Genomic DNA, 17524 nt, shown 5'->3' with positions numbered 1-17524 from the left:
GTGATCCCTAAAGTGATGGGGAGCACACAGTGTTGTTTAAATGCCCCTCACACACCAACAGGCCCCTTGGTGTCATGCTTCATCATCGGGGCCTTCACATCCCTCTACGGGACGCGGCATGCTGCGACTGACGACTACGTAGGAGCACTTACTAGTGGGCTATGTGAGGGTGTGTGTTTTAGGGAGAGAATGTGAGTGAGGTGAGGTGAGAAAAGTGAGTTAAAAAATACCTGGCACGTGGGAAAAAAATACTTTATTATGTCCCCGGCTGGTATTATTAAAAGGTGCAGAGTGAGGTTGATAATATACGTACTAGGGTATACCAACCATTTCAAAGTGTCAACATGTTTCGGAGCGCAAAGACTCCTTCTTCAGGACAAGGATATGCACGTTATCCTCCCCTTACTCACATGAAATGTTAAAGTGTAATAAAAATATAAAAATAGAATGTGTAATGTACCTAACAATGTTTATATATAGGTAAGTTCAGTTGCGCCCAGTTGGCGTTGATGAGAACCTGTGAAAGGAAGACAAAACAAACGGAACTTGTCGGATGTCCATGAACTTGAGGAAAGAAAAATGCCTTCCTAATCAGTAAGGGTAAGTGGCAGGACTCAAAATGAGGTACTGTGACCCTATGAACAAAAAAGACATATAAAAGGACATAATATACATACTAGTCGGATGTCCAGGGATTTAGGGCAGAGAAATGCTTTCCTAATCAGTAAGGGTAAAAGCAGGACCCAAAATGGGGTTCTGAGACCCTGTAAAAAAAGACTATTCAAAGGACAAACAGACAAAAAACACAGACATACAGCTAAATTGTAGTCTCCCTAGTATGGATAAAGGGAGGGAGGGAGTGGCTTACTTATTGTTTAGAAACTGATAACCTCATGAGCTTTATGCGTGGTATTGGGGGGATCCTTCCTCACTGCTCAGTATAGCAACCTAAAAGATAATCAAGGGTAGGATTTAGGTAGTTTTAAGGATCAGCAGAAAGTACCAGGTGAAAGTGCATCCTCATTCGCATGACTCCACTCACGGTTTCTGCATGGTTCAATCGCCTGCCTTCCCCTCAACGCTGCTCCGATGAAGTGAGCGGTTGGTTAGGTGGTTCAGCTATTTATACTTTCAGCTCGGTGATTAGTAGAGGAAGATTAGTTAATGACCCTCGGAAGTATGCCCAAATAGGGCGTTAATCATCCCCTCGGATCCGGTGTTCGGCGATCAGCAGGGTTCGCTGCTCCAGGGGTCTGCGCACGCGTGAAGGAGTAGCGTGCGGAGATCTGCGCAAGCGCGAACTGAAGGGCGACATGCGCGAGCGTTCCCTCATAACACACTACAATGGCGCGCATGGGCAGTATTGCAAGATGATTACAGTTACCGACTCAGTCTTAAATAGTAGTCGGGCATTGGAAAAAACGAGTGTAAGGGTGCAGGGGATAGCGCAAAACTTAATATTGCGCTGCCAATGTTGGGAGATTGGTTCCCATCCCTAATAAATGAGAGGTAAACCATATGGTTATACCTATTCTCAGTTGGGTGTATTCAGATAATAAACCTTACCCTACCACTTCAAGAAGGCATACAGATGTACAGGATGGTTAGCCTTACATCTATTGGAATACAGGCAGAATATACATGGTCATTGTAAAGAAAAATTCTGCCAGGTCTAATTAGGTGTACCCAGAACAAACACCGCACCAAGTATATATCTCATGAATATGGCATCGAGGAAATACCCTGGCATTGAGGTATTCAGCGTAGTTGGTTCCACGGAATCGAGTCATTGAGCCCAGAGGTATCGGTCCCAAGGCGGAACACCCACCGTTGCTCTTTTTCCAAAAGCCCTGTCTCTGAGGGCAGCTGCTCGATCACTGTCCACTGTAACTCATTTACACAGTGTTTGTATTCCAGGAAGTGAGCTGACCTTTTTGTGGTTGACTTCTTGCACCTGATATTACTTTTATGCTCGTGGATCCTTATCTTTATTTGTCTTGTTGTCATCCCTACGTACTCTTTTTTGCAGGGACATGTGATTAGATATACTACATTCCTGCTGTTGCAGTTGGTGAATGTACGTTGTTCCCAGCTAGTACCATTGGAAAAAATAAGGGTCTGGCTTTTCTTGGTGAGGTGACAGCTGTTACAATTGCCACACGGATGGTGGCCCTGTACTCCTTGTAGTCTTGTCTGTGTCACTCTGTGTGGTGCAGGTCTTGTGTGGACGAGCATGTCTTTTAAATTCCTACCACGTCTGTGGGCAAACATTGGTTTTTCCAGGGATAGCGTGCCACTTGTTAGTATGCGCCAATGTTTGACAGCGGCATTCAGACCTGGTCTCCCCCTGGAGCGTATGGTGGCCCTGGCCCACCCTTGTATTGGGACTGCCACTGGTCATGTGGCTGTGACTCTGGGGACATGAAATTAAGCAGTGACACACCTGTGAATGGGGCCTCCGCTTGCCTGATCGGCTGTTCACCTTTAGAGCAATTGACTAAGGACTGCCAATCATGCCCGCAACTGCACCACCTTGTAGTAGAGGGACTGTGTGGGCTGGCGCTCTCCCACTTCTGAAATGTGTGATCTGTGCTGGAGAGGCCCAGAGACTACTGGTGATTGCTACGCTGTGCAGTGGAGCCCTGAGTCCCCCTGAGGAAAGCTTGTTTGCCTGTCACTGAGGACATGGACTTGTGGCCCTGGTGGGGCTCAACAGTGGAGCAGGGTGTGTGACAGCATGAAGTGGGTTGCCCACATTAGTTGAATTCTGTGAGGCAGTGATTTGTGACCACTTCACATGTGGTCACGGAGGCCAACCCTCCTGGTCCAGTTGGCAGTGGAGTTCAACTGGTGAAAGTCTGTGTGTTTCCCTGGGGCCTATCAGAGGGGTGCCTGTCTGTCGGGTGACCCAGCCCCGCGCAGTAACTGTGTTGGCATAGTGAATCAACAAGGCATCATGCCAGAACACTCCATAATACACAGCATACAAAAATGGACCAGTTCACAGTCCCTGCGGTGATGGTGAGCTAGCAGGTTGGTGGAATAGGGGGTCTTCAGGAGCCACCAGGTCCCATGGGAGCCATCGAATCTCCAAGCACTGTGATGCAGGAGAAAATTGAGGCCATAGCTCTGGATGTTAATTTACTACAGGCTGATGCTCATAAGATGTCAGAGTGGTCAGGTGCCACAGAACAGCAGGTGACTTACAGGAGGAGATGACGGCACTGAAGGCCATGGTGGTAGCTCTTGAACTCAGACAAGGACGCTGGAAATAAGGGCTGAAGATGCTAAGTGCCAAAGATGCGAAGGGCCTTGTGAGGTTCCCCGAAAAGAATGAGGGCACTACACCAGAGCTGTTCCTGGATGGCTGGGTGTGGTCACAGCTCCCGGACGCCGAGTTGTGGCAGTTCTTTGCAGTGGAATGGGTTCATAGTTCGCTGCCCCCACCCCGCTGCTGCTGGGAGGTGCCCCGAGAACTATCATTGCAAAACTCCTTATTTGCAGAGATCAGGGAGCAATTTTGCAGCAAGTCAGATAGAGGGGTGACCCGAACTATTAGAACCAGTTGATCTGGATTATACCCAAACTGTCCAACATCAGCAACAGACTTTTAATGGCGTCAAACAGATGTTGAGGGCAATGGGTTTTCAATATATGCTTTTGTAGCAAGCTAATCTCAAGGTTTCCATGAGGGACGCTAATACTTCTTCACATGACCAGAGGAGGTTCGGGACTGGTTAGAAATTTGTGAGGGCAGATGCCTCCAGCTGCAGTATTGGATGGAACCCTGGTGGTAGGGCCGGAGTGGAAGGGAGGAAGGCTCAACGAAAAGGAAGAGAAACAAACTACGGCAGCGTTCTGCATCCATCGCTAGCGTGGTGGTTTCCTAAGACGGCACTTTGGACTTGGAACACCAGCAACAGAAATGGGAAACAGCCAGAGCACTGGTGAAGTCAATCACTTCAGATGCCTCTGACGGAGTGTGTCGGACTTGGTGGAGGAGACGCAGATCGCTAAGACTGAGTCCACTTTGATTTGAACATCCACCTTGCCTGCTGTGGGCCCACTGAGGACCATGGCTGGTGATGTATCCTATTACCTATGATGATTGCCAGAGTAGATGGTATTATATGAGTCTATAAATTATTCTCCGACTTTTGCGTACATGTATAGAACCCGCACCTAACTGCCGCATTCATGCAAAGAGACATTGAGCCAGATGTAGATAGTCCAACACTGGTCGGTAACGGCCGAAATTACCGAATTTGTGGCCGTTACCGACCGGTATTAGGCTATTAAGATGTAGGTGGCTACATTACAGATTCGGTAATTTAAGGAATCGGTAAATAACTGATTCCTTAAAATACCGAATCTGTAAATTACTGAATCTGAAATGTAGGGAGCACTCAAATGAGTGCATTGCATGGTTAAGGATTTGGTACTTACCACCAAATAAAGGTTGGTGGTAAATATCGAAAACCTTTGAAAAAGCAAATTTGTGCTTTTTCAAAAGTGCCATGTGGCAGACATACATGCCCTCAGGGCATGTATGTGTGCCACATGTGCACCCATGCACTATTCAGGGTTGCAACAGGGTGTCAATGTGACACCGTGACACCCTTGAATGTGTTCCCCCATTACCGAATCGGTATTTACCGATTCGGTAATTCCCATTCATTCCTATGGGCCTCTAGGCCCATAGTAATGAATGAGAATTACCGATTCGGTATTTACCGAATCGGTAATTACCGAATATTACCGATTCAGTAAACTTTACCGAATACTTACCTACATACTATTTACCGATTCTGAAATACCGAATCTGTAAAATTCGGTATTTTAGAATCGGTAAATGGAACTTCCCTACATCTGGCCCATTATCTTTGACAGAGGGGTTGCGGGCACTTGGGGTGGGAATACTGGGTAGGCCTGGGCCTTGTTTCGGGTTTCCGTTTCTTCCCCATGCCCTCCCCCTGTTATTCCTTGCATGTGTTTGGAACTGTGTGGTGGGCAGTGGGAGAGTAAGTGATTGAGTAGGTGCTATAGGGACGCTAAAGTGGTTGAACTGTGATTCAAGCTTGGCTGGTCCGGATTACACCCCACGGACATATTTCCACGATTGGGTAGAGCGTGGCAGATTATTACACCTGTACACACTAATGAGTTCTAGGAAAATTACATACAGGTGGGTCATTTTTCTTCTAGGTGTGGAGACACATGTTTAGTTTAGGTGTATTTATCTGGGGAAGGTCGGAGTTTGATGTTCTTTTTGTATGGTTCTATTTGCTGCAGTGTATAGTGATCATTAGTTTGGTGTGATGTGCGGTGGGGGATGGGGCAGGTGGGGGTTTGTGGGGGTGGTGGAGGTCCTGCTGGGGGGTGAAGGATGTGAGAGGCCCTTGGCGCTGTGTACCAGGATAATGCCTGATGGATAGTTTCATTCAATTTCTCACATGGAATGTGAGGGGTCTGAATTCTTTTGTGAAATGCAATAGGATGCACACTTATTTTGAGAAGGTTGGGGATCTATATAACAATGCTGCAGGAAATACAACTACTGGATGGGGAGGTGCATAAATTGCATAGAAAGTGGATGGGACAGCTACACTTTTTGACCTACTCATCGTATGCAAGGGGGGTCTCCAGTTGGGTCGCTGCCAGTTTCCAGCTTCAACACCAAAGTCATACAGCAGATACAGAGGGATGATTTGTTCTTTTGCATGGCCTTTTAGATAGCATGGAGATGTGTCTTCTTAATATCTATGCCCCCAACACTAACAATTTGCATCCCAAGAAGCTGAACCTTTGTTGTATGTAGGCATGCCCATTGTTTGGGTGGGGTAATTCAACTGTTTCCTTAATAGAAATATGGTTTGGCACCCACCCAAGTTGGGGACCAAACCCAACATGACATTTAACTTGTTAGAAACTATGAACATAGTGCAGTGTGTTGATACATGCTCGGAGCTCCACCCTACAGTTAGGGAAGTTTCTTGCTACACCCCAAATCACCACACCTATAGCTGGCTGGATCAGTTCTTATTTTCCGTCCATGGTGCACTGAACATTTAAGCTGCAAGCTATCAGGAGCCCTTTTTTTCGAACCACGCTTCTCTACTTTTGGAATGTGGTCTGGGGAGACACAGGCCACAGGTTCCATCATGAACACTCTATTCAGAGTCTCTTGGGGACCAGGAGTATAGAGTGGAAACACCCAAAGATATGGCAGTGTTAGGCAGATTATCGTGGTATAATCTTGGCACCAGTGCAGACTGACATGACTCATATTGACACCAAAATACAGTCCTATGGGGTTGAACCTTGAAGATGTGAACTGGGAACTAATGATGTACTTGTTTGGGGTCATTGTCTGAGACACGTGGGACTCTGAGGGGTGGTTAGTGAAGGTCTGTCCCTGTTTTTGTATCCCCATTATAAAGAGACTTTTGTTAATTATTGTTTTGCATAAATATGTGGGCTGGTCCGGCCTAGATGTGTTATCAAAATGCAATCAAATTTGTTGTGAAAAAAGCAGTTTGTGGCTGTTGATGGTTGAAAGGCAGGATCCGAAAGCACTTTACAAAATCAGTGCTCTCCTGCCTTATGCATAGCATGGAGCTGGATCAACATGGCCCATGCCCGGTGGAACTTTGATGGAACTTTCGATGAACCTTTGACGATGCCCACTGGGCGGATACCAAAACTGTTTGTACTTACCTCGGTGCACGAGCAACCTTGGCCGATTCCCGGTGGAGCTGTCATATATAGCTATAGAGGAACCTGGCCCTGGTTTCACCCCCTCGGCCGTCACCTACCCAGTCGGTCATCTGACATTGTTTTCCTCTCTTCCCTTTGGTGTTTCTCCCCCTACATGATTCTATGATTTGATTAATTCAACTATGTAACCTGTAACTCTGGGCGGATACCAAAACTGTTTGTCCTTACCTTGGTGCACGCGCAACCTTGGCCGATACCCGGTGGAGCTGTCATATGCAGCTAAAGAGGAGTCTGTCCTTGGTTTCACCCTCTCGGCCGTCACCTACCCAACCGGTCATCTGACAGTGTGTTCCTCGTTTCCCCGTTGTGTTTCCTTCCCTCTCCTTCCCCTCCCTCTGTGATTCTTTGATTTAATTGATGTAACGGTGTTACCCTGTAACTCGCTGATCCTCATGTAAAGCGCTCTGATACCTCTGGGTCTAGCCAACACTATATAAAACTTTTAAAATAAAATAAATAAATAAATATAGTATGGCACCCAAAGGAAGCGGGAGCTCCAGGAGGGGGTGGCCCACTTCACTCAGCTCCAGGGGGGGACAGTGAGAGGTGGGTAAGGGCATCTGCTCTAGTGGAGGCTTATTGATGGGTTGCTGGCATCTGGGACTGGCTGGACTGTCATGTACGCTGGGATTACTGTCAGCCCTTACAGAGAGAGGGTGACCAGTTGGGTCATATGTTGGTCTGGCTACTGAAGCAATAAAGACTCCCCCCCCCCGATTCTCTCCTAAACCAGAGTGGACAAGACAATGGTGACAGGTCAAGCAGCGATCAATCTAGCCCTACAAGACCGTTAGGCAGGTGTGTACATAGCTCCAGGTTGTGAAGAATTACACTGTATGGAGGGGTTTCTTGACAGGGCCGCGGTCCCTGAATTGCTGTAAGAACATAGGAAGAGCCTAGAGGAGGAGTTACAGTTGGAGGAACTGCAAGAGGCCCTCCAAGATATGGCTAGGGGAAACACATGGGGCTGGGGCCGGATTGCCTTCTAGAGGAATTCTTTCAGATATACTTTGCAGATCTTCTTCCTAAACTCATGGAAAAAACCCACAGGTGGCAAAGTTGAATGTCATCTTACTTGACCATATGTGGGTCGACCTAATAATTAAGCTGCTCAAACTAAACTAAACACCAGCAGGACCTCGGTTCATAGAACCCATTATCCATGCCTAACATTGATGTTAAGTTGCTGGCGACGGTCCCTGCAATGCGACGTTTGTTAGTCTCATTACTGGTGTCACTCCACATGAAAAGGGAAAAGAATGTGCAATTAAAGTTCCATAGATTTATGGTGGAATACATCACTTTGTGCTTTGCTTAAACCAAAATGATATTAGCCACCAAACTTGTGCATGTCCCAGTGTGGCCTTCTCTATCACTCCTTTAACTATCAGGACTAAAATGGCATCCTTCTCCTCAAACAAGAAAAAAATGAGTAGCAGTGGACATGTTGGGATGAAACATGAGTAAAATCTATCTGATACCATTAAGGGGCTTCTAAGACACAAAGGTCTGTGGTTATGGCAGCTACTGGTAACTATGTGAGTCCATCATACGTTTTCAGAGGTGTGGGGGAAAGGTGTGCACCTACTCACACCTAAAATTGGTTTTCCACAGTCCCTTAAACCTGCAGAAAAAAGATTTTCTCTGATGTTTAGAATCTTTCACAGCAGTTGTAGGATTTTCAATTATGCCTTTCATCACAGCTAGGAAAATGCCTTCTTTATCACTTTGCATTCAAGAAAGAAAATGAGGTTATAACGCTGTGTCTTCCATGTGGAGGCAAACACTCCGGGCCCGATTCACAGAACTAACTTAAGACAAAATCCTAAACTTACTACCATTTTGGTATTTTTGGTATTCACAGAAGGCACTTACTCATGTTGGTATTCACAGAAGGCACTAACTCATTTCATTATTCACAGAAGTTAGGAGTCCTAACTTTAAGACTCCTAAATGCCTCCTGTGAATACCGAAAGTCTTAAAATTAGGATTTTTCATAGTTTAGTAGTAGTTAAGTTAGGACTCCTAACTTTAGGACTCTTAAATACCTTCTTTGAATAGCGAAAGTCTTAAAATTAGGATTTTTCTCAATGTAGTAGTAGTAAAGTGAGGACTCCTAACTTTAGGACTCCTAAATGCCTTCTGTGAATACCGAAAGGCTTAAAATTAGGATTTCTCACAGTTCAGGAGTAGTAAAGTTAGGACTGAGAAAAATCCTAACTTTAAGACTTTCGGTATTCACAGAAGGCATTTAGGAGTCCTAAAGTTAGGACTCCTAACTTCTGTGAATACCGAAATGAGTAAGTGTCTTCTGTGAATACCAAAATGAGTAAGTGCCTTCTGTGAATACGAAAATGGTAGTAAGTTTTCGATTTTGTCTTAAGTTAGTTCTGTGAATCGGACCCTAACACATACTCCATGGGACATTGCCTAGGGCAAACTCTAAGAGGAGCAGGGTCTGGGCAACCAGACCATTTTTATCACTTACCAGCTATATCAACTTGTTTAGTCCATCATGAGAGAGGAGCCAAAATGCAGGATCCAAAATCCTTTATTATTGCTGTTCAAACAGGAATTTCTTTTGCCGTGCAGTGTTGTGCCATACTGTGGCAGTTACACATTGCAGAACCCACTTGGGAGTGATCATTTCTATGACTATTTTTGGTTCTGTAGTCCACTACTAATAATGGAAGACTACACAAGAATGTATTAACCCTGATGACGTCCTCCTTAGGATGAAACACGTTGGCTTGGATGAATTTTGTGATGTTTGAAGAGCAATAAGGAAATAGTTTGGATACTTCATTATGGCTATTGTCTCATAATGAACTGAAGAGAAAGAAAATTGTGTTTATATACAACAAGGTTTAACATTTGACTTATGGAACTTTCAGCAAACCCCTTGATTACATATAGGAAGAACATTTGATCTATTGAACTCTCAGTAAACTCCTTTGGTTAATATAGCTTTCCCTGTTATATGTTTTTTTTTCTAAAGTTATGTTATAGTTAAGTGAATTTGTCAGTGTCAACATTAATGTTTTGAACTAAAAAACACAGCAATTCACCAGTCATTGTTAGCAGCACTAACTGTAACTTATGCACCAACCTGCACTGCTTATGACCTAACATATGAAAACATTCATGATATGTTCTATAACATCATTTATGACATCACTGATGACATCTCAAATGACATCACTGATGACATCATTAATGACCAGTGGTTTTTCTGCTTATTTAATAAGCGTGTGAGAAATGCTCTGGAGTTTGGATCTCTTTTACTCATGACCACAATTGTCTAGATTACCCGTAAGTGATATGTAAGGACAACATGAAAGCATAGCCTGAGCGAGATTCAAAAGTAATGCATTTACTCACATGAGTCTCTTATGGCACACTCTACAATCTTCTAGTGATTGGTGTCATGTTGTAACATGTCTGGTGTGCACATGTGCTGAAAGTCCTCTGTCCAAGCTCTACAGATAGTACTGTTGCTGTTTGTGGTCCACAGCTTCTGGGTAGCTCAATCTCACAAAGGGTCACAGTGCTCTACTGGAACCTGGATCAAGGGTCAGAAGCACTCAGCTCAAAGCTGGGTAACAGCCAATTTAATGGCAGAGTGTGCAAAGTAAATGGGGAGGCATGTGAAACGAAGAAAAAAGGGATCCCCACAAAAGGAGGGTAACAGCGTGGAGGGACGGAAGAAATGATCAAAAGGAGGGGCAAAGAGAATATATGAGGGACAGAAAAAGAAGTCCCCAGAAGGGGTGACAGAATTAGAGCAACAATTGGACATACAGAATTAAAACCCGGAGAAACCAAAAAAAGAGGAACAGAGTGCAGCTCAAGAGGTGAGGCGAGTCAAAGTGTAGATAGGATAAAGCAAAAAAATGAGGGAGAGACAAAAGAGCTAAGAGGGAGAGGAGAGGAGGAAACTCCAAAAAAAGAGCACACCAGGCTAAAGAGAGAAAAGTACAACATAAGAAAGGCAAAGCAACATAAACTGAGAGTGAAAAATAGAGGAAAACAATTAACAAAGTTCAACAGGAAGTGCAAGAAAGGAGAAAAAAGGAGAACACGTGAGCAAGGAACCCCCTGAAATAAGGGGGAAAGAATACACCCAACGCTAGAAGGGTCCAAAATAATGGCCCCATAATAATTGCCAAGATGATAGTGATAAAGCAATAAAATATATAATAAAAGATGGGCTCCTGCCCAAATGGATTTCCAGAAACCATGTTTAGGCAGGGCCTGGCCTATTGGACAGGGCTTCTCTTCCCTTTATACACAGCCTGCAGATTGCACTCTCACATTCCAGATGCACAGTGAATGTCATTATTGCTACCAATATTAAAAAAAGAGGACAACATGGATCCAAAAAATTAAAGGTTCATCACCCTCTTGGATATAGATGGGAAAGCCTCTGCGAGTATCCTACTAAATGAATCAACAACATGGGTTGAAGAATAAGGGTTGCTCCCCTGCTACCAGACCAGATTTAGAAAAGATGGCTCAACCACGACAATCTTGTTGACTTATCCTATACTGCACAACAAGCCAACATTAGGAACAACTTGCCAGTATTCACCTGCTGCTTCGTAGACTACTCCGCCGCATTTGACAGGCTAGTATGTAACAAACAATGGAAAAAATGTAGAAACTGGAATATCCTGGACAACCTCCTAAATGCCATAATTTTGATCTACAGCAGGACCTGGATGAGAGCAAAACTGGCAGAGGAGACAGTATCCTCAAAATTCTATATAGACAGGGGTCTGAAGCAAGAATGCTTTCTTGCACCAAAACAGTTTAACTTATATACAGCAGACCTAAACAAGGAGCTACAGAACGCCAATCTAGTCATACTAAAGATAGGTCAAAAGAAAATGCACCTACTACAGTATGCAGATTATTGGCTAATTTTGGACCACACAAAGATAGGGCTCCAGAAGGCATTTGACGCTTTACATACATTTAATAAACATAATGAACTTGTCCGCCAGTTGAATTTGAAATTTTAATTATGGTTTATTGTATATAGATTGGACATTATTTTGTGTTATCTTTTCCACATGATATGGAGGCTTTTATTCTTATGCAATTTTAGGCCTATATATTGTTTAGTAATTATATAATGGAAACAGAACTTGTAAGAATATACCGTAGAACATTGCTTACATAACTGTATTTTGTTCACCTTTTATTTTGTAATACTGTATCTATTGAGAAGGAATTGCAATGATTTTAATCAATCACACAATAAAAATGTATTCATTCATTATTCATTCGAGCAAGGAAAAGAGAGCAGAGGATACAGGCTTGCAGCTTGGGATTACTGCAACCAGAAATGCAGCCATGGGCCTGGCAGGTCCAGGATGCCCCTGTCTCGCTAAATGATAATTAGTAGCAGGGAATAATAATTCCTCTAGCCCTGTCATAGCTCCAAGTGACCATGGTTGGATCAGATGGGGAGCACAGGACTCAAAGCGCTCAGTAACTTACACAAAACACAGACCAAGATTTACTAAGATTTTGCATTTGGGATGCGTCACTTTTGTGATGCAGGCCAATAGAAAACCATTTATGACATGTACTAAGCCACAAAAAGCCACTGTGCATGATTTAGCCAGATTTAATAAAGACAGAGAAATGCAGGACAGCGCATAGCACTGCCTTACGCTACTTTGCGTCGGCTAGGCTTTGCTTGGGTGGATCATGGGTGTTTCCGTGCATCCACCCATGTATTTTGATTGAAGACTTTTAAACCTGGGATTGCGCCAAAATGGTGCGCTTTCCCTAAATATGTGTAACAAGAAGAAATATCTTTATTTCTCCTTTGTAACTTCCCATTCTGCAGTACACATTGACACAGAGACACCCTTGCCCTATTGGTCACGGGTGCCTGTACTGGCTCTAGGCAGCAACAAGTGGGCCAGTGCAGAGAGAGAAAAGAAAGGCTCTGTAGCTTTGCAAATATGGAGCATTGCTGCTCTCGCCCTTTTATGTAAGGGAGCCCAGCAAGTTCCCTTTGCTGCCCACATTCTGGGAATTAATACTAAATGTGCTCCACAAAATAGATATTTACCCATTGTGATGTCAAGATGATGGCAGTAATTTTCATATCTATATAAAAGTCTATATGTTATAAGTTCGCAAATGTATTTAGAGCATCTCAAAAAGTATGTAGCTTTACCTTGATTTTATCCATTGGTTCCTCTCTATACACCATAGCTGATGCAATTAATTAAGCTGAAACTAATATCTTCATTTCTCTTGCTGATGTGGAATGTCCTCATTTGTCTGTCCTTTTCAAGAAGCAGTGGTTTCATACATGACTCCTAAATATTGTTAATGTTGAAATTTTATTAGGGCTACATGGCATGCTGGGACTTGTAATTTCACTTCCCTATTACAAAATGTTAAATAAAAAAGCAGTGATTGTCTCTCCATGACAGTTTCTCCAATGGGGTGGTGTTCTTTGAGATGTTTTAACTTTTACTTTCCACCACGTTTTGCATGATGCTTCTAAAAGTAAAAACTGGCCATGTGCCTCTTGACTCTAAATAGTGTGGGCGTACACATGGCCAAACCTTCGGCAGCCATCTGTTGGGCCATCGGAATGGTAGGTAGGCAGCAGAGACGTGGTAGTCTCCAACATCTACACACTGAAACTGAAGGCCCGCCCGTCTGTAAACCAGGTGGGCGGACCTTCAGTTTAGTGGAGAGGGTACACAATCACGTTGGAGATGGAGTACCCTCTCTGCCTAACTGTATATCGTCGCTAAAGATTTGAGTCCTCTCTTTTCCATCTCTGAGTGTTGTGAGTGCTACTACAATACATTATCTATGTAGTCATCAGGGTGCTGGTATCACCATTTTAGTCTCCAATACAATTACATTAGAACAACTGCCGGAAAATTGTCAACTTCAAGCAACATTGAATAAAAATGCATCAGTTTTGTGTTGATTTTGAGAACAAAATAGTTTTAGGTTGCTTGTTCTTTGCACTAATTTATTAACAATTTGTTGCATGTCTCCAGTGCACTTATTGTTCAAGGCACTGCACAGGGACCCTGCATTGATGCACACAAAAGATAAAATTAGAGAGAGCATTGGTCATTACATAATTCTTAAGATACCATCTCTGGGTAACACAGTGCATATGATGGTCCTTGGTCCGTGCCTTGTCTAGACTTCTTCCACTCTATTTACAGTCTTCATCTACTCAAACTTTTAGACTCCAATTCTTTCATATTTTGATGGTCAGGCAACACCTAAACTTGTTCCCTAATCTTCTTTCATTTTCTTTTTATTTAAAAATTCTTATTGAGTTTTACCGAATAACAAGAGAAAAAAATACAGAAAACGAAACAAAAGAAAAATAACATTTTTATCAGAACAATAAAACAGACTACAAATATTACGAGTGAATACTGTAAAAATACAATATATTAAATGCTACCAGAAAAAAGAGGGGGGAATAAAAGAAAAGAAGATAGAAAAAAACATACAAAAGAAATAGGAGGAGGGTAGAAATGTAAAGGATAAAATTATGGTGAAAATATCGACAAAAAAGAAAAGATAGTATGAATTCAAGATATAGGTGCATGTGAAGCAAGATAAGTTGTGAAAGGTAACCAAAGAAGATCAGATTACATTTTTTGGGGTAAAGTGGAAGAGGAGACAGAAGCAATTCTATGTTCATCACAAATGAAATTCCACCAAATCAAAGAGAATCATTTGGAATTATCTTTCCAACATGACATAATAACTTTAAGAGCTAATGCTATAAATAGAACGAATAATAAAGATATAGGATTACCAACACCAAAATCAGGTGAAGATGAACCAAGAAAAACATTTTGCAATGATAACGTTATGTTACAGTTAAATATGTTCATACATGTAGACCAAATAGACCGCCGAAAGCCCAATACATTAGCACAATCATAAATTTGGTCCTTTAAAGTTCCAGTGGAATTAGAACAAGACCAACATAAAGGAGATAAGGTAGGGGAAAACTTGGATATACAAACAGGAGTTAGTACTGCTCTATTATAAATAAAATAGAGCAATTGGGTAATAAGAGCAGTAGGTGAAATTTTGAACAACTTAGACCATAATTTATCCCAGTCAGAGACAGCTATTGTAAAAGATAAGTTAGGGATTTAGGTCTTTCAGTAACGTGTAATGATAATAGTTTATAAATATGAGCTGATTGAAGGTTTATGTTCTTGAGAAATGTTATATAGTGGTGTAGTGGTGTAGGTGGAGTCAGTGAAGCACAGACATTGGAGAGATCAAAGGTAGTTAAATGAGAAAGCAGGGCTGTTTAAATTAAATTGTAATCTCCAATGAATGTATCTGGTAAATGATATTGTTGTTGTAATATAGAAAAGGGAATAACAGAATTCTGTTGAATAAGTTGATAAACAAAGATAATTCCCTTCTCCTTCCAATGTTTATAATAGATCAATTTACTTTTATATGTAATGTACTTGTTGTACCAGATAGTAGAAGATAAGAAACATTGTAATGGGTCAAGGTCATCGACGAATATATTATATAGTAGATTTTGTGAGTACTTTAAAATAGGATACGTAGCTATGAAAGTACAATTAGACATGTAAATTATATTGCGAAAAGAAAAATCTTTTAGTAAGGATCGTTCAAAAGAAATCCATCTAGGTATAGGGGTGTCACCGAATTCATAGGAAAGGGCAAAAAAATTGTCTGATAAAAAATGCATCATGATAAACCTTGAAATCAGGAAAGCGCCCAACTCCTTCAGATTTGGGGCGTTTACGCTTTGTAAGGGAAATGCGAGGGTGCTTTTTATTCCAGAGGAATTTTGAACAAGTGGAGTTGATTTGCGAAAAATATGCTAGAGGGATCTGAAAAAGGTAACATAGATAGTGTATATAGAATATGAGGGACAATCATCATTTTAATGGTGTCAAGTCTACCCCACCAAGACAAATGAAGAGGTGACCATGAAAGTAAAAGAGACTGAATTTTATTTATTAATGTATTAAACGTATGCTTAATTGTGACAGGTAAAGTAGCAGAAAACCAAATACCAAGGTATTTTATTTTAGTAGGACACCAAGTGAAATTAGTATCTTTAAACATATATTGATAACAGAGGGGATTCAGCGGTAGTACTTCAGTTTTTGAGAAGTTCAACTTATATCCCGAGCCACTTGAATATAATTTAACCTCTTCTAAAAAGGGAGGTAGGGAAGTAAGAGGATTAGACATATATACCAATATATCATCAGCGTAAGCTGACATTTTGATTACTAAGGGGTTCTGTAAGAGGCCAGAAATATGTGCGTTAACACGAATACGTTCAAGGAAGGGTTCAAGACATAGAACAAATAACAGGGCAGAAAGAGGACAACCTTTGACGTGTACCTCTAGATAGGGAGAAGAAATTAGAGAAATGGCTATTTACAAAAATGCTAGCACGGGGATTAGAGTATAACAGTTTAATAAACAAAATAAAAGTTGGGCCAAATCCAAACCATTGAAGTGTTCTAAACATGAATTGCCAATTAATTCGGTCAAAAGCCTTCTCGGCATCTAGGGGACTTGATGTTCTTACTTAAGGAAATGACATTAGCAAACATTCGGGCATTATCTGCAGCCAATCTGCCTTTAATAAAGACTGCTTGATCAGTCTTAACTAGTAAAGGAATTATATTCTCAAGACCTGGAGCCAAGAATGTTTGCAAATATTTTACAACCATAATTAATTAATGATATAGGGCGATAATTTTTACATAGGGAATGGTCTTTATCAGGCTTAGGGATAAGAACAATCAAGGCTTCCAAAAAGGAACCAGAGGCTTTAGATTCAGCAATAAAGGAGTTAAAAAGTGCAAAAAGTTTGGGAATGAAAATAGAGGAAAGGGCGGAATAAAATTCAACAGAAAGACCGTCGGGTCCTTGTTCTTTTGACTTCTTCAAAGATTTAATAGCATCAGATATCTCCTGTGAAGTAACATCTTTTTCCAATAAGTCAAATTCATCAGGTAGGGAAGGGGGAGTGGGGAGGCCAGAAAAAAAAGTATCTAAGTTTTGAGCTGAGGGATTCGTATTGTCAGAATATAGTGACTTGTAGCAATCATGAAATACAAAAGCAATGTCTTCATCCGATGATGCAAGGGTATTAGTAGATCCATTTAGAATGGGACCAGTATTTTAGCGTTCAGATTTAATTTTTAAGTAGTTGGCCAACATCTTACCGGCTTTATTTTGACCCCCATGATATTTAGATTTAATTTTAAGAAGAACATTACAGGCATCAAAGGTAGCTAGTTTATTAAGCTCAGATTTGGCCTTAATTAATTCATGAAGTGTTGAGGAGGATTTAGAGGTAAAATATGTATGTTCCAAAAGTTTCAGTTGTTGTAATAACGTTGCATATTTATTACGAGTGGTTTTATTTTTTCTCGCAAAATTTGAAATAGTAAACGCTCGAAAAGAGGCCTTCAAGGCATCCCAATTGTTAGAAGTGGAGAGGTCCGAAGGGTTATTAAGTGTGAAAAATTCATTAATGAATTTAGTAGCTTCTGTAAACAAAGGGGTATCAGACAGTAAAAAATTATTCAACTTCCATCTACTAAATTTGGGGGAACTTAAGGAAAGGTCCCAAACAGGGAGCACAGGTGCATGGCCAGAAATGAAAATAGAACCAATCTCCGAAGATAAAAGCGATGGGAGTAGAGATTTACTAATC

The sequence above is a fragment of the Lissotriton helveticus genome, chromosome 8 (genome assembly GCF_964261635.1).
Source record: "Lissotriton helveticus chromosome 8, aLisHel1.1, whole genome shotgun sequence".
NCBI lineage: Eukaryota > Metazoa > Chordata > Amphibia > Caudata > Salamandridae > Lissotriton > Lissotriton helveticus.
Note: the sequence above shows the minus strand (reverse complement) of the source record.